This window comes from Triturus cristatus, chromosome 7 (genome assembly GCF_964204655.1).
Source record: "Triturus cristatus chromosome 7, aTriCri1.1, whole genome shotgun sequence".
NCBI classification, from domain to species: Eukaryota; Metazoa; Chordata; class Amphibia; order Caudata; family Salamandridae; genus Triturus; species Triturus cristatus.
The window spans coordinates 989,258,399-989,286,161 of NC_140590.1; positions in this window are offsets into that span (position 1 = coordinate 989,258,399).

A 27,763-nucleotide genomic window follows, 5' to 3' on the forward strand; every position below is an offset into this window, starting at 1 on the left:
TACCAGAGCAGTGGACAGTGCATTTTGAGGGCTGTATAACCACGGGGAGGCGGACAGTACAGAGGAGAGGAGGGTGGTCACGCAGGGATAGATTTTGGAGTTCACCCTGGAAGAAATAGGCTTGGGCATCAAGGGATTAACCAAAAATAAAGTCCCGGGCCCTGACGGGACCCCCCCGGATCTGTTTTTGAGTAATGTGGAATTATGGGTTCCCATTTTAACCAGAGTAATAAATGCGGCCATCGTGGTAGGTTTGCCTAGGTCCTGGTCGCTGGCCATCATAGTACCCATTTTTAAAAAGGGTAATAGAGATAACCCCCAATGCTATCGCCCAATCTCCCTGATAGATGTTTCAGCTAAAATTTTAGGAAGAGTTATCCTGAACCGACTGACTGATTGGGACGAGGACAACAACATCATCTCGGACGTTCAGTACGGTTTTCGGTCCGGTAGGTCCACTAGTGACCAATGCTTGAACCTCTATATGTTGGTCGCCAAGTACACGAAAACCAGTAAAGAAGCTATTTACTTGGGGTTCATGGACTTGGCCGCGGCATTTGACCACGTAAACAGGAACAAGCTCTGGGCGATGATGAGTCATCTAGGAATTGATCCAGGTATAATTTGTACTCTGAGGGAATTGCACAGAGAGACCTCTGCCAGAGTACGTTACAACATGGAAGGGGGGTTGACCGAGTCTTTTAGATGTACTAGCGGTGTTAGGCAAGGCTGCATATTGACCCCTTTTTTATTCTCGTTATATATTAATAATCTAGAACAGTCTCTAACCAACCTAAAAACAGACTGCCCAAGGGTAGGAACACGCAATATCCCGGTGCTGCTGTACGCAGATGATGCGGTTCTTTTGGCGCGCACCCCTAAAAGTCTTCAGATTTTAATTGACGGCTTCGTCAAATTTATGGATGCGTTAGATTTGTCTGTGAATTTAAAAAAATCTTATGTAATGGCAGCAGGTCATAAACCACGGACTAGCTTTGTTTACAGAATTGGGAATCATACACTAGAAAGGGTACAATCCTTTTCGTATTTAGGTGTGCTCTTTGATGAGTCCCTGAAATTTGCCCCTTTGGTACAGGAAAGGTGTGGAAAATTGGTTGCATCAACTGGGGCCATAGCAGGCTATGGGAGGAGAGTTGGTCGATGGTCCCCGGAACAATCAATGAACCTTTATGGCTCTATGTGTTGCCCCAAAGCCATGTATGGTTCAGAAGTGTGGGGGTTCATAAACCTTGACCTTTTGCAAAGGGAAGAAAATAAAATTTTCCGTTCAATCTTGAAAGTCCCCAATTGCACCCCTGCCGCCATAGCACATAGAGAATTAGGACGACCTTATCTAGAGGATTTGATTAAATTCAGACCAATCCTGGCCTGGCTGAAAATTTGGCTTAACCCTGAAGCTGCATTGAGTAGGCAGATCCTAACAGATTGCCTAGGGAGGGATAAAAGCTTGAACATCCCATGGCTTATTTACGTGAAATCCAGTTTGGAAAGTATGGGTCATAAGGAGCTGTACTCAACCCCTTCAGGGATTACCCCACAGGATAAGCAGACTCTTAAGAAATATTTTTTGGACCAAAGATTTCTTGTAAGATCCACAGTGGAAGGGGCAAAACCCTCAGTGAGTATTTATAGTAGGCTTGAAACCACTGATGGGATGGAACCCTATCTTTGCGTCGTGTATAATGCCCAAGAAAGGTTTTTAATGTCACGTTTTAGGCTCAATTTTTTACCTTTTTTGTTAGCTGAACCAGTTGGTTTTAGTCAATCAATTGAGCAGAAGGGTGCCTGCGGCTGCGACAATAAGTCTCCGCAGGACACCCTTCATTTTGTACTTCTATGTCCCTTGTAAGCAATCCCAAGACGTAGATTTTTAAAGGAAATTTAAAAAAAGGCCAGGTTCACTCGAGCCAAAGAAGCACTGATCTTCCTACAAAGGGCCAGTGACCCGTTAACCTTGTGTTCTGGTATCAGTTTCCTGAAATTTGCACTAAGACTAAGGGTAACCAGAGGATAGCATTACCTGAGAACCCTGTAGGATTCCCCACCCGTCTACTGTGATTAAGTTTTTATGGTGCCCGTATTATGAATAATGAATTATTTTATGTATATAGACTCAGTCAATGTTCTTGTATAATGATTTAATACTATTTTTACTTGTATATATATGTACTCTTTTATGATGGTTTTTAACCACCGAATAAAGAATTATTGATTGATTGATTGAATGACAACACCATGGTAAATAAGACTATTGTTAACCTTACTGTTGGACTTGGCCCTTTTGGCAGGTTCACCCTGAAACTTTTTGCGTTCTCCTAGCCTTTTTCTGTAACCTGGTGTTGGTGATTTTAGGCCTCTGAGCACTTTAGCACTGGGGTCTAGTTTAAAGTGCGTGCGCTCTCTGTGTATGTGTGGTGAGATGGGCCTGCCGTCCCATAGGGATGCATGGGGGATATGTGTGTCCCTGGTAGTTCCTGGTGTGAGAGAAGTGCAGGCTCGTGAGAATGAATGGTGCGCAATGGTGTGCGCAGATTTATGGCATTTCTGTGTACTGTGTGTCTGCCTGCATGATGTGAATTGCATGTCTGGCTTGTGATTGACAGGAGCTGAGAGGGCTGGCGAATTCCAAGAGCCAGGATGAGTCTGCCCGGTGGTGAATGGAGAGATCTGCATGTAGATGGGAGGGAGGAGTTGAACCTGGGACCTGAAGAAGGCTGTGCCTTCCCTCCACAATGCTGGCTTCACCTCCTGTGGTGCATCTGATGTCCCTGGCCTGTCCTGTGAAAAGAAGAGAGGAGCTGAGCAAAACAAAGTGCTCCAAAGCACCCCTATACCAGTTCTGACTGGTATTCCCCCAGCCCTGTGCTGTTACACAAAGGATTTAGTAGTATAAATATAGGGGCTGTGACCCCATGTAAATGTTCAGTGTTCCTGTTCTGTTCCTGACGGAGGAAGCTTGCTGCTGTTGGGGCCCAGGAGGGACCGCCACAGGGGCTGCCTCCCTGCTGGAGGGCCCTGTGTGCTGGCCCCTGGGCCCAGCTATGCCCCTTCCTCTCTAAGGACTTACTCTCTTTACTCCTTGACTTTTGCCTCATCTAGCGCCTGGGAGCACTATCTTTTAAAATGCCCAGCTGATGGAGAGCGCTTTATTTATTCTAGAAGCGCTTTAGTTCTCCTTTGGCAGAACCACTGCCAGGAGCGTGGGCTGCGCAGCGCTGTGCTGCCGCCCCTTTTTTAAGGGAATCCCAGTGTGTGGGATTCCCCCAGTGATGCTGTTGGAGTGGGTGCCCACCCCGCGTTCTTGTTAATGGTGGCCGATTTATGGCCGCACGCTGTAATTAATGGAAAGCGGGTGCCCACCCCGCTGTATATGCCGCAAATTGATTTTATCTAAAAGCGGGTGCCCACCTGCACTTTACAGAGTGAAGGATCACCACCGCTGGCCCGGGCCGGAAGTCAGGCAGCGTCATGCCTGTCGTGGGGCGGGACTTCCGCCTTCCGAGGGAAGCCCCGCACCCCCGGAATTGCCGAGAAGAAGAGTGCGGCCGGTAGCTGTGCTGCATGCTGGGGAAGGATGGGAGCCTACCCCGCCTCCCCGAGTACTGGTGATGAGTCCCAGGAGGGGGCCCGGGTGAAGAGAGGAATGCCGCTACCCCGGGATACTCCATGCGGGACTCCCGGAGTGAAGAGGGAGTCCTGCGGGCCGCCGCAGAGCAACCGGGAGAGGAGCAGAGTCCCTACCCAAAGTCCCAGTGAGTGCTCAATTGGCGAGCGGCAGCGGGCCGCTCCACCGTTGAAGGAGCAGTTCAGTTCCTTTGTGGGGCATGTTTTGTTTTAGGAGCCAGCGCGCTCCAACTTGGGGCAAGTCATTTCCAAGCCCCGTAGGGGCCAGAGGGCACAGAGGTGCCGTGCCCATATTCTTTGTTTCCCGCTGCCCTGATGGCTAGAGGGCAGCTGCCACGTGGGGCATCATTTGTTTCAAGGGCCAGAGGGGCCTGTGGTTGCTCCAACAGGGGCATGTTTTACTTTTCAGAGCCTATGTGGCTCCAACGATTGCCCTCAGTATCTCAGAGCCAGATGTCTCCAACAAAGAGGACATAGTTGTTTACAGAGCCCCGTGAGGCTCCAACGCTTTGTATTTGCTTCAGAGACCCATGTGGCTCCAACGAAGGGGGCACATTTGTTTTAAGGGCCATTGAGAGCCCAGCCTCATTTTACTATTCCCAGCTGCCCAGCAACTAGTGGAAAGCTGCAACGTTTAGGTCTTTCTTTTCTTCAGGGGCATGTTGGTAGTTCGGAGTGAGATGCACTCCTTTGCCCCATCCTTTCACAGCTGCGCAGCACTTAGTGCCAGCTACAACGTTTAGGTTTGCACAATTGCGCACCCCTGACTCCTGCTGCTAGGCAGCCCACCCTGACTTTGGGGACACAGAGCATTTGAGCCCCTTTTCTCAGATGACCAGATGGCCAGGGGGGCTGGGAGGTAAATAGGGCACCAGGCCCTAATGTGATTTTGGTGCTAGGAAATGTAATTCATGTCGTATGTTTTACGCATCCTGTGTTATACCTCTAAATGTGGTTTATGATTATGAGGTTGTTTTTGCACATCATGGTTTATGCTTGGGAGATTATGTTTCACTGTGTGATTTATGCCCCTAAGGTGAGTTATACTTAGGAGGTTAGGGTCTAAGGTGTTTTGACTTGTGGGATGATTGCACATGATTGTGTTTATGCTGGTGAGGTTGGCGCAGAAGGTAATTCTCGCCTGATATAATACTGTACATGATATGATTTATGATACAGGATGATGCTGAGTATAGTGTGCCAGTAATTACTGGTTGTGTTCTACGTTGGTTATATGTCTGCATTTATTATCTTTACTAAGTGATGATTCTGACAGTGGCCCACGTGGCCCTGTCAAGTGTATATAATCCCCTGTAAATATTGCCAGTTGGCACAGTGTATATTGTGTGATTACCATCTAATGTGTTTTATGATAATACAAAGGCTATTTTTGATATAACCTTGTGTGGAGTTCCTTTTGTGGTGTGCCTAGTATGTTGTTGCTGTGTGTGCTGTGCAAATGCTTCACACATCGCCACCGGGAAAAGCCTGACTGCTCGTGCCAAGCTACCAAGGGGGTGAGCAGGGGTTATCTTTGGCGTGTAACTCCCTTGCCCTGACTAGAGTGGTGGTTTCTGCCTGGCTTTGGCGCAAGCCTTAGCCAACCAGAAATCCCATTTCTAACACTTACCAACCGCCAGCTATCATATTTGAAAAAGAAAACACTTTGCCTAGGCCTTTCTTTTTACCCCACTGAACTGTTTAACTATTCACGTATTGACATGTTCAAATTTGTCAGGAAACTTAAACTGACTAAGTGGCATACACTGAAAAGCAGTAATACAAGCAAGACAAAATACAATGTACAGCGATACAACTAGCCAACCTAACCGTACAGTGGGAGATGCCAATATTCTTAGAACAATGCAGGATCATGCTTCCAATAATGAAATTGCAAGTAATGAGAACGACAACGGTACAACTGAGATGGTAGATATCGTCACTGATAGAGCTGCCAACACTACTTTTAAGTCCAAATCTATCTTCTATCCAATTCTTCCACATGACAATACGTTTCATGATGTGGTTACGAAATCATTGCTTGAATGTAAACATCAACAAGACAGAAGAAACTGTTAATCTTTCAACCTAACCACCAAACAGAAAACCATTATTTCTGATCTTGCCAATGACAAAAACATAATAATTCGCCGAGCTGATAAAGGGGGTAATGTTGAGTTGCAGAGAAAAGAAATGTATCTCAAAGAAGCATACAGACAATTGAAAAACAAGCATCTGCAATGCATTAGGTCTCGCATTTACGCGAGTTTGAGCTATTGACCTTGCAAATAACAATGCCTATTGGCATTGTCATTTACAATGCCAATAGCTTTAACTCGTGTAACTGCGAGACCTATTGCATTGCAAATGCTTGTTTACATTCTGGTGCTTGCATTCTTTGAGATGTAGTAGGATTTGCAATTCAGAAAATTACACTTAACAACGATTAAGGAAAACAGATATCTGATGGATACATAACTAACACCACTAGGTCACAACGCAAAGCTTACATACAGGGAACAGCGTGAGTTCCCTGCATTGACAAAGTGCTGCTAGGAACTGCTGGGGTCCCAACCCCTCTGGATTAATGTTGTCTGAAAAAAATGTACCAGCTCGAGTGAAGTGCACGGTGTAAACTGCACTGTGTGTCTGTGGAATAAACACACACTGCTCCAGGAGAGGTGCGGGCACTGGCTGTGCCTGACGCAATGCAGGGAGTTCCGATGACATGTCAGGCGCTGGCTCTTGGCACCGCAGACGACTCTGTCCAGTGCCCGAAAATAGGCGTCTGAGAGGCGGGAGGTATCAGGACATGGCCCCGGGTCATGTTCACAAGAAGGGAAGGTCGGTGCGGGGTTAAATTCTGAAAGGACTAGCTGTGCTAGGAGGCTCAGAGCGGGGCAGCAACACAGGGGCTGCTGCGGTGGTGCTGGGGGGGGTGCTGGGGGGGGGTCAGTGGTATCTGGCACAACAGCACGGAATGAATCAGGTTTATGCAACACCAAACTGAGGGCGGGCACTCGTCCCCTGTTAGAGTGAGTGACAGAGGATCGCAGGCAGTGCGGTATGGCTGCTTGGAAATTGCCGAGAATATTAAAATAAAATTGTAAATGTATATTCATGTTCCATTTGCATGCCAAAGCATTGTTTTCATCACGTCGATGGTGCATAATACAAGGACTCTAGTGCTCGGAATTGAGGGATCGAATTTCCTACACAATAATTTGTTTTTACATAGCGCCTCATATTGTATTTCTTGCGTTTCTTAGCGCTGTAACAGGCTTTAGTGAGTTTAGTCTAAGCACTTTAATTAAGGGACGTTACTTTTACCAAATGTTTAGCACCCAATTTCCCACTTCTCCTAGAGCTGCGAATCGAGCAGAGCATCAAAGGGCTGGGTGAGAAGGGAGGGGGGAATGGAAGGAGCAGTGGAGCAGAGCGGCTAAAGTGAAAGAAAGCTAGAAGGGAGGGGGGAGTGGGAGCAGCTGTGCACGTGCATGTGATCGTGCACTCAAGGTTTAGGCCAGCCAAAACTGTGGGTAGCACTTTGAAATTCCCACATACAAAATGTCTCTTCGAGCCTTTGGCTCGCGAGACCTAATGACAGGTTTTACAGCAAATGCAACACAAAAACTTACAATAAGAGTATTACGACCACTTGGGGGAAACATTCGGGGTGGCAGCAACAAGGGGTCATCTTGTGGGAGGAATATTTATTTCTCAAAAAAGATTACCGCAAACACCCGATAATATATTTTTTCCCGAAGATACATAAGAACCCACTAGACACCCCGGGTAGGCCAATGTTTCGTCCATAGGGAGTGTCCTTGAAAATATTTCAAAATATGTAGACCATTTCCTGCAGGACTTTGTGTCAAAACTCCCGTCTCATGTAAAAGATACGAAAGACTTCCTATGCAAAATCAAAAACATTGATCACAACCATGGTATTAGAGCCTTTGTACACTAGTTAAGCATCAAACATATAATGTATCTAGAACACACAAAAATGTTAACAGAAATGATGGACATATGCCTCCAAAACAATATTTTCATGTTTAATGGGGAATTGTATAAACAAACCACAGGTACTTCTATGGGGACTTGTTTTGCGCCTAGTTTCGGAAACTTGTTCCTGGGGCTGTGGGAGGAGGAAATACAAAAAGATGTCAAGTATGCTCCCAATCTCGAAAAAGTGGCTATATGGTTACGTTACATCGACGACCTTTTTATAATATAGAAAGGTAGTGAACAAGAAGCTAGTAACTTCATAAACCTACTTAATGAGGACAGCTACAATATTGTCCTGACACACAACATAAATAAAAAAGAAATAGAATTCCTAGATGTGAAGGTAATGGCATCTGGTAACACCATACAGACTAAACTGTTCAGGAAAGACACAGCAGGTAACAGTCTCCTTCACGCTCTCAGTAGCCACCTAGATATTCTGAAATGGAGTATCCCTTATGGAGAGCTGCTGAGAGCGAGAAGGAACTGTAGCGACAATGATGGGTGTCATGAGGAAAAAAAAATCATGTTGACTAGATTCAGAAAGCGAGGATGTCCAGATTAGGTTCTGAATAGAGCAGTATCTAAAATGAAAGATATAATAAGAGAGAAAACCCTAGAACCCAAAATAGAAGAAAACCCTATTGAGACTTCAGGTACCAGAGTTATTCTAACTTTCAACAGGGATTCCCAAAAAATACAAAAAATCTTAAATGACAATTGGAATATCTTGAAAAGTGATTCTATCATAGGCCCCTCCATCAGCGACAGACCGCGAATTACGTACCGTAAGAGCAGGAGTCTCAGAGATATACTAGTGCATGGAGACGTTACAGAACGTACAGATCATAGCCAACACAATCTCAAAGGATTCTACCCTTGTGGCCACTGCAAGGCATGGAAGAACAGTAAGATGGTACAAGAATTTAGAGCACCCAGTGACAAAAGTAAAAAAAGAATAACTCAGTTCCTCACGTGCAGCTCCACATATGTTATCTACATTTTGGAGTGTCCATGAAATAAAAGATATGTGGGCAGTACAACCCTGATGGCGAAAAAAAGAGTTCTTGAACATCTTAGAGCTATTACCAACAAAGACCCTCACTATGCAGTAGCATGCCATTTTTCTGACTTCCACCTTTCCAACAGCAGTTTATTACGTTACTTTGCTATAGAACAGGTACATATGGGCCCGAGAGGAGGTAATAGAGAACTAACTCTCAGAAAGTGGGAATCAAAATGGATTCTCGATCTCGAAACTAAGTACCCCAAGGGACACAATCAGGAAGAGGAACTAGCAACACATTTAATTGAAGAGTAATCAGAGAACCAATAATGCTATACCGTAATCTGTATTCCAATCCATGATGTTCAAAGAATGAATTTTATGATGTAAACCTGTGTTTTAATTAGGTTACAACTGTGCTCTATTTTAATCCATATTTTCTTGTTCTCTTTTTTCCTTTTCACAGGAGGAAAGGAAGGGGTCCAATGTATCATCACAGACATCTCACGGGCCGCCTACCCTTTTCTTCACCTCTACAGGGAACGCACCCATGGAAAAATAGATAAGAACCTCTCACTAATTGTCACTTTTTTCACTTCTGTTATTCACTGTTACATGCGGGACTTATGTCTTTCATTTGGATTAAGTTTTTTGCCACTGGGCGCATATATATATTAATTCATATATCTTATGCACTTCTAATTGTGTTGGCCTGGGATCTCAGGGCAAGAATATATACGACAGGAACTAGGTTGTGGCACGCCTGTAGAACACGCATATACAGTGTTGTTATAACATAGCCTTTGGGATCAACCTTACACATGGTATCCCTCAACTAAAGTACCCATTGCCACTCGGCGCGAGTATTGGTGGACATCAGCTGGTAATTCCAGCAGTAAACGGTATAAAAGTTTAACCACTTTTAGGCATAGCCTACCTGGTTTTGGTATACGTATAAGGGTTTATAGACTAGGGTATTATTTTACACCTTGGTTTATGATGAATAACACAGGAATTAGAAAGGAGAATAATTAATTTTTTCTACTTTTCTTTTCTATTCTTTACAAAGATTATCTTGATTACATTGATGTGTGCCAAATATTGTTATGTAACAGACAAATGTGAAGTTAACATTGTCATTTTGTATATATGAACATGTTCCAATATGGCCGCCATAGAGGTGCAATCCATGGGTGACTCAGAATGTAAGTCCCCTTTCTATGCTTAGTACCTCCGGCATGTATGCATAGCACCTTGTCACAAATGCTCAGTGTGTGATCAAGAAAGTGTAACTTTCGAAACGCGTAACATTCGGAGGAATAAACCACTGCTTTTCAACTGCATCTGAGAGCGCGCGTTTATTTGTGGATCTACGGGAATATTTATGCCGGCTGTGGCTATACCGGCTGAACACGCCATCAAACAACGGGCGGATTTCCCATGAGGAGCTATCTTTGCAGGAAAAATGTATATCTCTTTATCTATATACTATATGTACATATATCTATAGGTCTTTGAAGATAATTCTTATTGACTAAACATCAGAGCACTGTCTTATACCAATATATGACGAAAATGAACAACCCAATCTCAAAATATAACTGCAGATATTCAAGCAAAGAAATTATACTGTATCCACAGTGATGGCATCCAGAATGTCAACACGGCTAGGTGCTATAATATATGTAGTCACCAGTGAAGCCATCAACTGCAATTATAATGTGATCTGTCACATCATCCCTGAGGTTATGAGCAGTACATTTTCTCAGCAAGGTATTGCTTCTATGGTGTGGGCTCAACGCATGGTTTGCGTAGCTAACTATTGCTAGAAAATGGGTTTTTAAACTTAATTTTGTAGCCATAACTTCGGATTAACTGAGTATGCAGGACATTTTCTGAAAACAATGTTAAGATTATACTCAGAAAAAAACATAACCTAACTTTAACCAAAAGTTTTAGTGCAATCGACTATTTGGATTGGGCTGGCTGCACTGCCTGGCTAAATTCTTCATTATTAACCACCACAAGGGCAGCCCAAACCACCTGAACCAGGGGCATTCAGTAATTATTCCAAACAAAAGGTTCAGAGTGTACAATTCAAAAATAAATATCAAAAAGCAATTAATGAAACATGAATTATATGTATAACAATGCTCACATTGAAATACAAAAAAACGAAAAGGAAGAAAAAAGAAGAAAAAAAGGAAAAAGAGGCCCTAATAGAAAAACGTACAAAATGTATTCAGTAAAACATATCAGCAAGGCTCAGTGTTGTAAGCTGGTACACATAACATAAAAACATATACAGAACCAGACAGGTGGCAGACAAGGAGATGATTACATAAACAACGGAGTTTGCAAAATTTACATAAAACTCCAACAGATAGAAAATGTGTCCTCCAATAGTTGCGGCCACAATAGCGTCGACGGCGTTTCGACCTTTGGTGTTAATCCATGGTCATCTTCAGGACATAAAATATACTGGGCATCCCAAATGAACAAGCTAAAATTGCAAAAAATAACATTATGTGTATTTAGAAAAGGGCCAAAGAAACATTGTTTAAAGAAAGAAAAAAAGGAAAAAGTAAGAGAAAGAGGCAAAAGGAAAAATTAAAAAATTGAAAGAAAAAGAAACCATCACCCATACCAAATTAGTAATTATTAGTACATGGCAACCTGTGCTTAGTAAAGAATTGTGCTAGCCGTACAGAAAATATATACTAGCCAGCCAAAAACATATGTGTCCAATCAATTCCAGCACCATGTTAGCTTAGAGACTTCAAAAAAATGACTTACTTATATCTTAAAGAAATTAGATATCGCTGTAAATTTGCTTCAGCAACAGCAACTTCAAAAGCTGGGTAAAATAATGGCGAGTTCAAGGGGTCACAAAACGAGTAAATCCTCTTCAACTTGTGCCCGTACTAAATTCAAGCCGGACAACAGAAAATAGAGAACAAGCTCATTTTCTGTACTAGCCAATATAGATATTCAGAAAACACTAATGAATGCGTCGTGATACCTTCGTTGGGGATACATGAGCTGTTCAGACTAATGCGAAACAGTCACGCAGATGTAACAAATGGAATTAATCAAGCATGCCAAATGATTCCGCCTTAAGCCTCATAAAGTGGCGATTAAATGTAAAAAGTTACATAGACCAATCAATGGCTATATGAAAAACCCTATACAGAGCTATACAAGGGAAAAAGGAAATGCTTAGCCTTAATACCCAGTCCAGACTATACACGCTAATCAGGCTGCATAAAACCAGTCATTAAGATGGTGAATCATGCCTCCTTACGTCTCATAAAATGGAATTAAAGTCGGATATCAAGAGTCACACCACCAAATCAATGACAGCATACAGCGCTTAAGAAATTGCGCGTGTGGTAAGGTCAAGTACAATTTAAATCAAAGAACGCTTACCGGGAATCAAACACCGCACGGCAAGTAAAGTGCCAGGTAAACGCAGTTTCAAAGCACCAGTGTACCGATGCCGAGTTTAAAAACGCCATGAAAAAATATAGAAAGTGAAAAGGGACTTCGCACCTACCGCGGCTGAACCTCAGCGCCATATCGAAACAAGTAAATTCGAATCAATAGAGTAGATACATACAAAATTACACACCACACGGCAAAACAAGTGCCAAGTAGCAGGGAATTCAAAGCAACGGTATAGCGATCCCGAGTTTAAGAAGCGCTATGAAAAAGATATAGAAAGTGAAAAAGGGACTTCGCACCTACCAACTCTGAAACTCAGCGCCATGTTGGAGCAGGGTAAAGCGAATCAAAAATATAAATACATAAAAATACTAAAGACTATGAAGTAAATATTGACACCACCACCAAAAACGAAAAGAGGGGGGAAGGGAGGGGGGGGAAGAAAAGAGATTAATTTGTTTAGACTTGATCATTTGGATAACTCAAAACAGTCAAATCATCGTAGTACATTCTGTTGGCAATGTATTACTATGCATGATTCACATCCTCCAGAGTTACATTAGTTTATCACAATGGCGCGATTTAAACTGCGTCATTACATATAAATGAGATGACATTTGCACCTTCATATGACAATACATTGTTATACAAACCAAAATAAATCACATTGATTACTTGCAGTGGCATAATTGATACTACATCATCCAAATGGTTTAGGTGACAGTTATCAATAGGCTAAACATTATAGGCATATATTATTTATTCCATCACAATATAATAGCTACAAAAGGATGCAAATGACCACCACATCCAACAACATTGCGGTCCTAATTACAAAATATAATAACAATACAAATCCATACAGATGTTTACATAATGGCAGTATATTATTATTCATAATCCACATCCTCCAAAGTTACATTAGTTACATTAGTTAATTGCAACGACGTGATTTATAGGAAGGAGGGGAGGAAGAGACCATGCACAAATTTAATATCACAACAGATTGTTACATCCAAAAATTGTTTTTCAGTATACATAATCAACAGTACCTAGGCAGGGAGAGCTCGTAAAAAATACCTCCTACCCAACAATTAGGGAATGGCATTCCTCCAAGGTGTTAAGGCCCTGATTTATACTGTTGCAATGAAAAATCCAGCGACATTCGCATTTGTTTAAAATATTGATAATGCTGCCTCCTCTCAAGGGAGTATGCACTACTTCAATTACTTGCCAACGAATGTCAGTGGGTGCATGATTAAATTCCAGAAAATGTGCCACCAAAGGCGCATTCTCAGTTTTACATCGTATTCGACTCTTATGCTGACCCAGACGTATCTTTATCTTCTGAGTTGTTTGGCCAATATAAATAAGGTCACACGGACACCAAACAGCATATATCACATTTTGGGTATTGCAGTTTGAATGTTCTCGTAAATCATGACAGATGTTACCATGAATGTACTGTTTTGTATTCAAACTGGAGTCACACATGAGGCATCCGCCACACTTATAGTGTCCCACAATTCTGTCTAGACCCCACATGGTTGTTAAACTGGGTTTTTTTTCAAAAGGCAAAGCTGCCCTAACCAAGTGATCCCGTAAGTTTTTCCCTCTTTTAAAGGAAAAAAGAGGTTCCTCATTAGTAATGCCAGTAGATTTGACTAATGGCTAAATTCTTCAGCACACAGACTGAAAGACTGTCACTTGCGACAATCTATTTCTAAAAAGAAAAAAGCTCTAAAAATGGGGTTTTAACCGGCCGTTTAATTACTAATGCTTGGCTTCATTGTCAATCGCATTATTTTCCTTTCTATTGGTGAGCACGTGTCTGTTTCACTTGGGCATCCATGGGGCAGATTTACAAGCCCCCTGCGCCACCAGTATCTCACTTTTCGTGACGTACTGGTGGCGCAGGGGGCTCCTCCATATTTACAAGGAGAGGAAAAGCCACCCTGCGTGACTTTTCCTATCCTTGTAAATACCGCCCCTTCACACTCAGCACTTTGCGTTGAAGGGGCGTTCCATGGGTGTTGCTGTAGGTGTTCCCATGCAACACCCATGGAACAAGACACATCTCCAGATTTACTAGAAATCGTAAATCTGGAGATGCGTGTGAATGCTACACCACCCTAGAGGTGGCGTAGCAAAGCGCAACGAGGAAAATGTTTTATTTCTCCTTGTTTTTTCCTCTTTCAATGCGTGCTGCATTCTACAGCACACATTGAAAGAGGAAAATGCCGGTAGTGATTGCTTTTGTGCAGGAAGGTGCCCCTTCCTGCACAAAAACAATCTCCCCACGCCACAGGCATCCTTGCACCATGGTGCAAGGGTGCTTGCGCCGGCGCATGGCTGCAGTTTGTGCGCCAGCGCAGGGGGAAACACAGAGATGCGACATGAATGTGCTTCTGAAGTGTTGCAGCGTGGCACAGCCAAAGGGCTTGCGGTGCCACGCTGTGGCACTTCCTCGTAGATCTGCCCCCTCGTGTTTGTTTTCTTCTCTTGAGCATGGATTGATTTCTTGATTAGTGTTCTTCTGTGCTGCTTGCACTCAGGTTATGGTACTTTTTTATTCGCTTTTGCTTAAAAAATGAAGCTTGAGATTCCGGTATTTCCAAGAGCTGAATGCAAACTTCTAGCAACAATGAAACATATATTTCTTCCCCAGACGCTTTTATTGATGAGGAAGCTGTAAACATACTTTGTTCATTTGAGACTGATGCCAAACACTATTTATTTTTTCCAGATGAATTTTTGCCACAGTGTCACATCTTATTCGTCATCACTTATGCAGTGATTTGAAAAGGTTCATGCTTCACCATTACCTCTACCCACCCCTAACCACTAAAATTACCATTTACTTCTTCCCAACCCTAAACCCTAAAATTATCCTTAGCTCCCTTTACCTCTACGCACCCATGAATCCTCAAGTCACGCTCACCTCCCTTTACCTCTACCCACCTGTGAACCCTAAAGTCATCCTCACCTCCCTTTACCTCTGCTGAACCCTGAAGTCACCCTCATCTGCCTTTACCTCTACCCACTCCTGAACCATCATCACCCTCACCTCCCTTTACCACTTCTCGCCCCATAACCCTCAAGTCTTCCTCATTACCTTTTACCTCTACCCACCCCGAATACTCAAGTCAACCTCACCTCTCTTTACCATGGGGTAAAATGGAGGTAGAAAGGAGGTGAATGGTGAAAGAGGGGGAGCCTATAAGGTGGTAATGTGCAGGACCTCTTTCCTTGAAGTCTCCATTGCCCAGTTTTGCTGTATCTACATACCATTATCTGCTAATCTGCTTTTCTTTCAGCTTCTATAAGCTGCACCCTGCATTGTCAACATCATTCTTTTGTCGTAGTGCCCTCTATAACAAAGCTTTTGTCTTTTTTTCTAAGGTATCATTACTTTAGCTCGAGTCCTAGTAACACAATTTGTCATTTAATGTTACTGAAGCACTTCCATATCCCTGAGATTGTATTGGTTCCCGTTCCTCCAATTTCTGTTCTGAATGAGGAGCAGACAGCCGGGTGCTGAAAATGAACCTCCACAGAGAGCTTTGGAGGTGTTCAGACATACTTGGGGTATGGTCCCATTCCAATGATAAATCATAACAACGTTCTTTCCATAAAGGAAGATGTTTTTCACTGCAAGCTTTGTTTTGGGCTGATTATATTGTGTATATTCGTGCCATGCATGGTTCTGAAAGAAAAACAATCTTTAAGCCTACTTGTTTTCCGCCATGTGCATTCAGTGAATATTAGAAGTTCAAAGAGGCGGGCTTCGGGTTGAAAAGGAAAGAATAGATTTTTTTTTATTATGCCAGAAGGTTTCAGATGTAGCATGGAAGAATTAATAACTATAATAAGTGTGTGAGTGTGTTCCAGAGCCTGGAAATAGTACTCTACCAACCATTATTCATTTGCCTTTTGTTTTTTTTTTCATTAAACGAAGTTATTTCCTTTTTATTAAAATGAAGTTGCAGGATTCAGCTTAGAGGGACTGAAATATTTCTTGCTGAATGCATTTTGTTGAAATTACATTCTACTGTATTTTATACAAATTGGTATTTTGTAAGAGCCTTGCCCTTCTGGAAGAAATGGTGTGCAGTTCGCTCCAGATAGGCGGACATGTTGAACAAAAAATCATATTATTTGATTTTTGTTACAAATATTTTAGGATTGGCCCATTATTCATTTGTTGCCACGTGACGGTATTATTGTAAGCAATATACATCTGCGTATTTGCAGCGCCCTGCCTCAAGCATAGTTCTAACGTTGTCTAATATTTTTTTGTCTGAATGGTACATTGTGTACCAGATTTTTTAATACTGATGTTTGCAGTTTATTATCACCTTGATTAAAACTGTACTTAAAACGTCAGACCCATGAGTGGAGCACACTGGGGTACAATTCTCACTGCTCGTCCTGCTGTTGTAGCATGTATTCTTTTACCTATTTCTTAACTCTTTAGCCAGGAGAACAGAGAACCAAAGAAAACCTTGAACAAAGTTAGAAAATTCATCTTTAAAACACGCTTGATTTTATTTTAGCTGGAATTAATCACTTGACTTGAGAGGGGCACCTATTTCTTCTTGACTTTAACCAGAAGAGAATGTTATTCCATGGAACCAACTAATGCCAGCCATATGAATTTAAGTCCTGAATGTCCCCTATTGGTGATGTCAGTCGGCTGTGTGCCACTGTATTTTGTCACAGCAGTCTCTAATTGCTTTACAATTGGTGACGTGACGCACTCCATCGCTGGTAAAAAAACAAATGTCAAACCTGGACTATCATAAATTATTATATTCCGTGTCACAATGCTAGCTAGCAGTCCGGTGAAAAGCAGGTCAGGTCACAGCTGTTAAAGCAACAAAACACAGAACCTTGCTTTTCTTTCTTCTTCTCTATTTTATTAGCTTACAATGACAAGCTGAGAGAATATGTTTATTTTTTGCACACCGCCGAGAACTGACTTATATTGAACTGCTTCTAATATCTGTTTGTGAAAAATAACTAATCGGCTTTTGAATATGTTTAATTTTGCACTACAGGTTTTATTTTTAATCTTCATGTTTGTCAACCTGCTCGCTCTTTCATATGAAAGAGCTAAGCACCAAGGTTCTAGGCAGTTTGTAGGAAAGGGGATGATTTGACCATGTATTATATGGGATAAAGTACCCCCTGGCGTACATGATAAGGAGATTGCAAGTCGTTCCTCTTTATTGTTATGGAACTTCTTGCGGACTTTTGAATATCCTTATGATGTACGGCAGGGGTAATTTATCCCTTATATATTACCATTCTAAACTCCATGTCAACTTACCTAGACGTATCTCATGAGGTAACAGAAAGGTTGATATAGTGAATACAATAATTTTGCAAGGCAATTGTTCCATGGTAATATAGTGGTAAGGTGCATGTCAGTACATGAGGGAAGTGATCTGCAATGACATGGTTATTGTTACCTGAAGTAACCATAACTCGCACCCTTACCATGCACTGCTTACTACCTCACATACTGAATCACTTATGACATGTTCTATAACATAACATGTGTATTTGTAAAGTGCACGTTCACCCCTAATGAGTTATCTTGGTGCTGAATAACAGATGTTTATTGTTACCCAACTCAATTGTACTCATTTTATCGACCTCAGATGGATGAAAAGCTGAGTGGACCCGCTGGGATTTGAACCTGTGCCCAGTAGGTCGAACACAGGGCTTTGCAGTGAATGCATTAGTCCACTGAGCCACCAGATGGATGAAAAGCTGATAACTGCAGTGGGGATAGAAGGGTCGTTACCTTCCCTGAATACCCCATATTGATAATTTTAATCCTGCCAGAGGTTGACATAAAATAAATAGTTACTGGTTAACACCTAGGCAGTTTTACAAATATACCTGCACCTCTCTTGGTCCCGTTTTTCCAGGAGAAAAATTTGTTTTCCTTTATGATTTGAGTGACACTTTTGTGTTTTTGCCTTTCTTTATTACACTCTACCCTCACCACTATCCTTCATCTTCTCTCTAAAAAATTGCGCTCCATCCAGTGTGTTGGTCTGCACCTGGTTGTATGATGCGGCCCAATGATGAAGCATGACACTACCAAGTGTGTGAGGGCAGTATTAAGAATTCTTTTGATTTTCCCGTTTCTAATGTATAGTACATCCCCTTTTTTTTGCCATGATGGTTTTCTCTGCTGTGTGAGATTTATGTTCTATAACATAACGTGTATTTGTAAAGTGCACGTTCACCCCTAATGAGTTATCTTGGTGCTGAATAACAGATGTTTATTGTTACCCAACTCAATTGTACTCATTTTATCGACCTCAGATGGATGAAAAGCTGAGTGGACCCGCTGGGATTTAAACCTGTGCCCAGTAGGTCGAACACAGGGCTTTGCAGTGAATGCATTAGTCCACTGAGCCACCAGACCCGGCTATGACAGCATTAACATCAATGAAACATCTAAAATGATATATTTGATAACACTGTGCATGGCGTTGATGTGAGTTATAGTTACTTCAGTTAACTATAACTGGTTAGTTTCATTTTTTTGTTTTTTGAATTTAAAATGTAACATTGTAACTGACATTTTTAACTAAATATAACATAACTTTAACCTTGTTTTTCAGTGATAGTATGTGTTGGACCTGTCAGCCCTAGGGTGGTCTCCCCTTCTATTTTTGTATCGTGCCTCATTTTTTCCACCCTCATTTTTATGTTGGACTAGGTCTCCGGGCGCCTTTTCATTGCCAGGCAGTGTTAAGGTGCAGGTGCTCCCTTCTCCCAAGATGGCTGCCACAGACCCCTGCTACTGCAGGGTGGTCGTTTTTCATAGTAGCACCCTAGCTGCCAGGAGCTGGCTGGGACCCACAACAATGTTGCGATACCAGCCCGCCTTTTTGTCCCATAGTTAGAGTGGGAAGAAGCTGGAACCTTCTAGAAGGGAGGTGGGGTTTTACTTTTGCCGCCTTGGCTAGAGGTCACCTGACCTAGGGCTACTTAAGAGTGGGAGGGAAACTTTTGTGGTGAGTTGGCCATTGGGGTGAAGCAGAGCTGGAAGAATCCACCAGGAGTGTAGGCGGTAGGGCCTAGCCAGGGACTTATGCCTCTGAGAGTGACAGGATTTAGATACTGCCTCTTAAGTGAGTGAGGTGCCCTGTGAATCCCACTGATCTTGCCCAGTAGTAGGAGGACTCAGAGACTCTCTGCCAGCCTGACTAGGAAGGACCTAGTCGCCCTCTCCATCCCTACCCCTGTAACAGAACCCCTTAAGGGCGCCAGATACATCTGCGCCAAAAGACTTCATCTGTCAACTGAGAACTGAAACCTAACTTTAAGAACTGAGACTGCATGACAAGAGCGAGCTGTAAGCCTTGAATGCCAGAGCTGAGACTGCGTGTCCAAGCTAACCTATTGAACTAATTGCTAAACCGATTGCCAAGCCACTGGGGATCGACCAGGTACTAGCGCTGTGACCCCCGCGCTCCCTGCCCTGGTCTGGGACCCCCGGCAGTGTGCTCCGCTGAGCACTTTACCCCATCCTTAATTTGAGCCCCCCCCCTGCGACGACGAAGCCAGCGCGCTCACCGCCGCGGCCTGGAGGCCTGGAGGAGTGCCCTGCTGTGTCGCGAGGCCCAGGCGAAGCCCGGGGCCCCGTCGCTGCCGTCGCAGCCGTGTGAGGAGGTGCGCAAGGTCGGGGCCGAGTTCCCCCAACGTCGTGAGGACGGACGCCTGCTGACGCCGAGACGGAGGTAAGCCCGGAGGCCGAGATCCCCCCTGGTGCGCCCCCTGCTGGTCTGGAAACCACACTGCACTTGGCCCGGGTTGTCCCCTCCGTGGGAGTCCCCTCCCCTGCCTGCGCGACGGAGAGACCCCGCCGAGGGATCCTGTCCGTGTCCCCCCTTTTGTAATACTGAGCGCGGTGCTCTGTGAACTGCACCGGAGCATAGGGACCCGCTCCTCAAGTCCGGTCACCCTCCCCGCTGGAAGCCGCCCAAAGAACTGACTGACATTACCCTCGTGTGGCGCTTCACGCCACCGACCCTGCTTCCCCAGCCGGAGAGACCGGGACTGCGAGTAACCCACTGTGTTATGTGCTCTGCTCGAAAGTAAATTACATGCCAAGGAATGCGAGTAGCGCACTGTGTTATATGCTCTGCTCGAAAGTAATTACCTGCCCAGGAGTGCGAGTAGCGCACTGTGTTATATGCTCTGCTCGAAAGTAGATTACATGCCAAGGAATGCGAGTAGCGCACTGTGTTATATGCTCTGCTCGAAAGTAATTACCTGCCCAGGAATGCGAGTAGCGCACTGTGTTATATGCTCTGCTCGAAAGTAGATTACATGCCAAGGAATGCGAGTAGCGCACTGTGTTATGTGCTCTGCTCGAAAGTAATTACCTGCCCAGGAACGCGAGTAGCGCACTGTGTTATATGCTCTGCTCGAAGGTAATGATATGCAACTGATTACGAGTAACGCGTTGTGATAACTGTTCTACGCAAACGTTTCCATATGCAACTGATTGCGCGTAGCGCTGTGTTTTATATGCCTTGCTTCACAGTACTAGGGGCCAGTGGTCACGAGGAGCGCTCAGTTCGACAGGCGCCATGTTGATGAACCCAATGTTCCCCCTTACAAGTAGTACGCTGTGTTAGACGGCCTGTTCAGGGAGAGACTTTACATAAGCGCGCACAGCGCTAGAATCTCCCGCATTTAACCAGCGGGCGTGGGTACATGAACGAGGTTAGGCACTGCATAGATATCACCAAGAGTGTCGCATGTACTGAACGATGGTATTATGATTCATGTATTACCTTGTTATTTCCTGAACTGCAACTGACCAGCTATACTTGGATAAACTTGAAGTATTTGCATAATTTAAACGGTGTGGCGTCCCTTATTGTGTGTGACTCTAGTCCATGAGAAGCGTGTGGTGTATGGTTGCTTAACACATAGCCCTCTGATTGCCTGACCGGCTCGCGCCACGTTACCACCCTTAGGGCCTGGTGAACCCAGGTTCCTACATTGGTGGCAGCGGTGGGATCCTTGGGACTAGTGACCATACAGCACCCTTCCGTGAGGCGAAGGGCGCCACAATTAAACGCCTGTTGTGTTCCAAAGCTCTAAAAACATTGATTGCTGCATTGTTAGTTCCACTGTCCAGGTTGAGAGTGCAAGAAGCCTGGTGAGCCGGTAACTGTTGCCTATACCCTAGGAATTTTCTCCTTAGTGTCTAGGTCCCCACCTGCCAGAATGGAATCCCGGTTAGCTGACCTCGAGGGGTACACAGTGAAGCAACTAAGGGAGTTCGCGCAGGAGTTGGGGGTGCCCGGGATGCGGAAGGCTAAAGCGCCGGAACTCCGTACCACCATTAGGGCATGGGTAGAAGCCCACCCAGAAGGGAGAGGGGATGAGGGACAGGGGGCGCCAGATGCACCTCAGGAGGAGAGCGCCCAAGAAGTCCTAGACATTGTAAACATAGAGGAGACTGAAAATGTGCCCCCAGGGAGACGTTCTGGGGCCAGTAGTAGGACAGGGTCTAGTAGGAGCGCGTCTCCAAAGGAGTATGAGGACAGAAGGGAAGAGAGGCAGTTAAAATGGGAGCTAGCCAAACTGGAACAGGAAAGAGAAAGGGAAAGGGAGAATAAGAAATGGGCAATGGAGGAGAAGAAGCTGGCGCACGAGCTTCAGTTAAAAGAGCTGGAGCTACGCGCCCTCCAATTGAACGCGTCTAACAAAGACAATGGTGGCAGCATACCCAGGGAACCTCAAGAACCAAAATTCTACCTACCCAAAGAAGTCATAGCCAATTATACACTAGGGGATGACATCATGAAGTGGTTGGAGGCATACGAGGTAGCCTTAACGGCCCATGGGGTACCCGAGAGTAACTGGGGAGGTGGTCTCTACCGGTATATACCTCCCACTGTTAGGGACACCCTGTTATATTTGGCCAAGGCGGATCAGGTTAAGTACGCCCCCATGAAAGAGGCCTTGTTAAAGAAGTTTGGCCTGAACCCCGAGAAGTATAGGCAGAAGTTTCGTGGCAGCCATAAGCTGTCCACCCAGACATGGGGAGATTTTTTTGATTATGCGAGGAAGGCACTAGATGGTTGGGTGCGTGGCAGCGAGGTACAGGACTACCAAGGGTTGTACGATCTTTTTTTAAGGGAGCACCTCTTGGATAAGAGCTTTCCGGAGCTGTGCCACCATCTGGTGGACCGCAAGCTGAAGGATCCTCGAGAGCTTGCGGAGGAGGCAGATATTTGGGTGAGCACCCGGGTGTCTCACAAGGGCCCCGGGGGAGATGGCTCGAAACGCGGACAGGGTTTCCCCCAGAAGAAAGAGGGGGGAGATAAAAAGGTGGAGTTCTCGAAAGGTCCCCAAAATAAGTTTGGGAAGGGAGTAGGAACCCCACTCCCGTCCAATTCCACAAGACCCACTTACCCTGACAGGAGTCAGCAGCCAAGGATTGTGCGGTGCTACGAGTGTGGGGAGATTGGACACTACAGAGGAGATCCCAAGTGTCGCAAGCGACCACCAGCCCAATTGGGCGGGAAAAGTCCCGGGGTGAGTAGTATAGCGCTTGGGGTGGAGCTGCCCTTAGATAGGGAAGGGGAGTGGACAGGCCTGACGCTGGTTTCACTCGGGGATAGAGAAGTGGTCCCCGTAGTGCCCCTGCCCCCGAACACTGCTAAGTATCAGCAGAGGGTGAGAATTAATGGGGAGGAGGTGGAAGCTCTGAGGGACACAGGGGCCAGCATGACAACTGTCGTGCGGCGGCTGGTGTCCCCAGACCAAGTAGTCCCCGAGGAGTTCCATCCAGCCGTATTGGCTGACGGCAGTTTGAGTCACTATCCAGTGGCTCGTGTTCCATTCGAGTGGGGAGGAGTCAAAGGCCTACTGCGAGTTGCTGTGAGCCCAGCCTTGCCTGTGGGGTGTTTGCTAGGGAACGACCTGGAGCACACCAAATGGAAGGACGTCGAGTTTCACGCTCACACTGAGATGCTGGGATTACCAGGGTGGACTTGCGTGAGCACGCGGTCCATGACTGCCCGGCATGGAACTCACCCGGAGTTGGAGCCTGGAATCATGGCCCAACCCAAACCCAAACGTGGGAAGAAGAAGGTGGTAGAGGACATGCCCCGTGAGTCGGATGGGGAGGCCGCAGAGGTGCCCCCGGAGTCCGCGGAGGTAGATGTCGTTCCTGTGGAGGACTTGCCGACCCTTGCTGACTGGCAAGTGGAAGGAGGGCCTACCCGGGAGGAGTTTTGTCAAGCACAAAGGACGTGCCCCACTCTTGAGGGTATGCGGCGGCAGGCCGAAGCTCAAGTGGCTAGTCAGGAACTGGGAGGTTATCATGTGTATTGGGAGGATAGTCTCCTATACAGTGAGCCCAGGGTGCCGGTACATGGATCTTCGAGGGCCATAGTGGTCCCCCAGTGTTACCGGGCCTTCCTGCTGGAGTTAGCGCACGAGATCCCCTTAGCTGGACACCTGGGCCAGGACAAAACCTTTGCACGGTTAGTCCCCCATTTTTATTGGCCCAGGATGAGGATTGCCTCAGACGCCTTTTGCAAGACCTGCAAGTCTTGTCAGGCTAGTGGCAAGACCGGGACAAAGTTGAAAGTCCCGTTGGAACCGCTCCCCGTGGTCGGGACCCCTTTTGAGAGGGTCGGTATCGATATTGTTGGGCCATTGGACCCTCCGACCGCAGCGGGACACCGGTTCATCTTGGTTTTGGTGGACCACGCCACAAGGTACCCAGAGGCTATTCCTCTGAGGCCCATCACTGCACCGGTGGTGGCGCGGGCACTGTTGGGAATTTTTACCCGAGTGGGATTCCCGAAGGTCGTGGTGTCGGACAGGGGCACCAATTTCATGTCGGCCTACATGCAGGCCATGTGGAAGGAGTGTGGAGTGACCTACCGGTTCTCCACCCCTTACCACCCCCAGACTAACGGACTTGTAGAGCGCTTCAATAAGCCATTGAAGGGGATGATCCGAAGCCTTCCCGAAGGCTTGAGGCGTAAGTGGGACGTCCTCCTCCCCTGCTTGTTATTCTCCTATCGGGAGGTACCGCAGAAGGGAGTCGGGTTCAGCCCGTTTGAATTGCTCTATGGCCATCCCGTTAGGGGTCCCCTCAGCTTAGTGAAAGAGGGGTGGGAGAAGACTTCGCAGAAGCTTCCCCGTGACATTGTCAGCTACATGCTGGCGTTCCGCAGCCAGATGGCCAAGCTGTGGAAGGCAGCCACAGAGAACCTGGAGGCTAGCCAGACCGTGATAAAGGAGTGGTATGACCGCAAAGCTCGGACGGTCGAGTTGGACGTTGGACAGAAGGTGTGGGTTATGGAACCTGGGGAGCTTTGTGCCCTCCAGGACCGGTGGACTGGCCCGTTCGACATTGTGGAGCGGCGAGGCCAGACCACATACGTTGTGGATGTAAAAACCCCCCGTCAGCCCCTCAGGGTGCTCCACGTCAACCGCCTGAAGCCGCACCATGAGCGATCGGAGCTTGCTCTCCTTATGGTGACGGATGGGAGCGAAGAGGAAGAGAGTGAAGCTCTTCCTGACCTTCTTGCGGTACAAGAGAAGGATGGTTCGGTGGAAGGTGTAGTCCTCTCCCCATCCTTGACCCCAGAGCAACAGAGGGACTGTCGCCATGTCCTGGGACAGTTCGCCTCGTTGTTCTCCCTCACGCCTCGAATCACTCATTGGTGTACCCATGATGTGGACACAGGGGATAGCCCCCCGGTAAAGAACAAGTCTTACCGGCTTTCTGACCGAGTGAAGGATAGCATCCAGCGTGAGGTGGCAAAGATGCTGGAGCTGGGAGTGATAGAACCTTCCAGCAGCCCGTGGGCTAGTCCAGTGGTGTTGGTGCCGAAAGCGGCCCCACCGGGTACGACGCCAGAACTCCGGTTCTGTGTGGACTACCGGGGGTTGAACTCTGTCACGAAGACAGATGCTCACCCCATCCCACGTGAAGATGAGCTGGTGGACCGGCTGGGAGCAGCCCGGTACCTCAGCACCATTGACCTGACGTCCGGATATTGGCAGATTGCCATGGCCGACGGAGCACGGGAGAAGACAGCGTTCTCCACCCCAGAGGGCCACTACCAATTTCGAGTGATGCCCTTTGGGCTCAAAAATGCTCCGGCCACATTCCAGCGGTTAGTGAATCAGGTACTATCTGGCCTGGAGTCCTTCTCAGCGGCCTACTTGGATGACATAGCTGTCTTCAGTAGCAGCTGGGAGGACCATCTGCAACACCTCCAGGAGGTATTGCAGGCGCTGCAACGCGCTGGTTTAACCATTAAAGCCAGCAAGTGCCAGATTGGACAGGGATCTGTCGTGTACCTGGGACACCTGGTGGGCGGAGGTAAGGTGCAACCCCTCCAGGCCAAAATTGAAACCATCTTGGCTTGGGAGCCCCCCAAGACCCAAACCGAGGTCCGAGCTTTCCTCGGCCTCACTGGGTATTACCGCCGGTTCGTCAAGGGATATGGTACCATCGTGACCCCCTTGACGGAGTTGACCTCAAAGAAACAACCTCGCAAGGTCATATGGACAGCTGCATGCCAAGAAGCCTTTGACACGCTGAAAAATGCGATGTGTACAGCTCCAGTACTAGCAACACCCGATTTCAGCAAGGAATTTATTGTACAGACCGACGCCTCAGAACACGGCATAGGTGCGGTGCTCTCGCAACTCAACACCGAGGGCCAGGACCAACCTGTGGCCTTCATATCTCGAAGACTCCTCCCTCGGGAACGGCGATGGAGCACCATTGAGAGAGAAGCCTTCGCGGTGGTATGGGCTCTGAAGAAGTTGAGGCCATACCTCTTTGGCACTCACTTCCTTATCCAGACCGACCACCGCCCCCTTCGCTGGCTCATGCAGATGAGAGGCGAAAACCCCAAGTTGTTGAGGTGGTCCATTTCCCTACAGGGGATGGACTTTCGGGTGGAACATCGGCCCGGAGTTGACCACGCCAATGCTGACGGTCTCTCCAGGTTTTTCCGCCTTAGTGAAGAGAACTCCCTAGAGGTTGGGTAGCTCTCCCCTCTTTCGGCTGGGGGGGACGCATGTTGGACCTGTCAGCCCTAGGGTGGTCTCCCCTTCTATTTTTGTATTGTGCCTCATTTTTTCCACCCTCATTTTTATGTTGGACTAGGTCTCCGGGCGCCTTTTCATTGCCAGGCAGTGTTAAGGTGCAGGTGCTCCCTTCTCCCAAGATGGCTGCCACAGACCCCTGCTACTGCAGGGTGGTCGTTTTTCATAGTAGCACCCTAGCTGCCAGGAGCTGGCTGGGACCCACAACAATGTTGCGATACCAGCCCGCCTTTTTGTCCCATAGTTAGAGTGGGGAAGCTCCTGGAAGAAGCTGGAACCTTCTAGAAGGGAGGTGGGGTTTTACTTTTGCCGCCTTGGCTAGAGGTCACCTGACCTAGGGCTACTTAAGAGTGGGAGGGAAACTTTTGTGGTGAGTTGGCCATTGGGGTGAAGCAGAGCTGGAAGAATCCACCAGGAGTGTAGGCGGTAGGGCCTAGCCAGGGACTTATCCCTCTGAGAGTGACAGGATTTAGATACTGCCTCTTAAGTGAGTGAGGTGCCCTGTGAATCCCACTGATCTTGCCCAGTAGTAGGAGGACCCAGAGACTCTCTGCCAGCCTGACTAGGAAGGACCTAGTCGCCCTCTCCATCCCTACCCCTGTAACAGAACCCCTTAAGGGCGCCAGATACATCTGCGCCAAAAGACTTCATCTGTCAACTGAGAACTGAAACCTAACTTTAAGAACTGAGACTGCATGACAAGAGAGAGCTGTAAGCCTTGAATGCCAGAGCTGAGACTGCGTGTCCAAGCTAACCTATTGAACTAATTGCTAAACCGATTGCCAAGCCACTGGGGATCGACCAGGTACTAGCGCTGTGACCCCCGCGCTCCCTGCCCTGGTCTGGGACCCCCGGCAGCGTGCTCCGCTGAGCACTTTACCCCATCCTTAATTTGAGCCCCCCCCTGCGACGACGAAGCCAGCGCGCTCACCGCCGCGGCCTGGAGGCCTGGAGGAGTGCCCTGCTGTGTCGCGAGGCCCAGGCGAAGCCCGGGGCCCCGTCGCTGCCGTCGCAGCCGTGTGAGGAGGTGCGCAAGGTCGGGGCCGAGTTCCCCCAACGTCGTGAGGACGGACGCCTGCTGACGCCGAGACGGAGGTAAGCCCGGAGGCCGAGATCCCCCCTGGTGCTCCCCCTGCTGGTCTGGAAACCACACCGCACTTGGCCCGGGTTGTCCCCTCCGTGGGAGTCCCCTCCCCTGCCTGCGCGACGGAGAGACCCCGCCGAGGGATCCTGTCCGTGTCCCCCCTTTTGTAATACTGAGCGCGGTGCTCTGTGAACTGCACCGGAGCATAGGGACCCGCTCCTCAAGTCCGGTCACCCTCCCCGCTGGAAGCCGTCCAAAGAACTGACTGACATTACCCTCGTGTGGCGCTTCACGCCACCGACCCTGCTTCCCCAGCCGGAGAGACCGGGACTGCGAGTAACCCACTGTGTTATGTGCTCTGCTCAAAAGTAAATTACATGCCAAGGAATGCGAGTAGCGCACTGTGTTATATGCTCTGCTCGAAAGTAATTACCTGCCCAGGA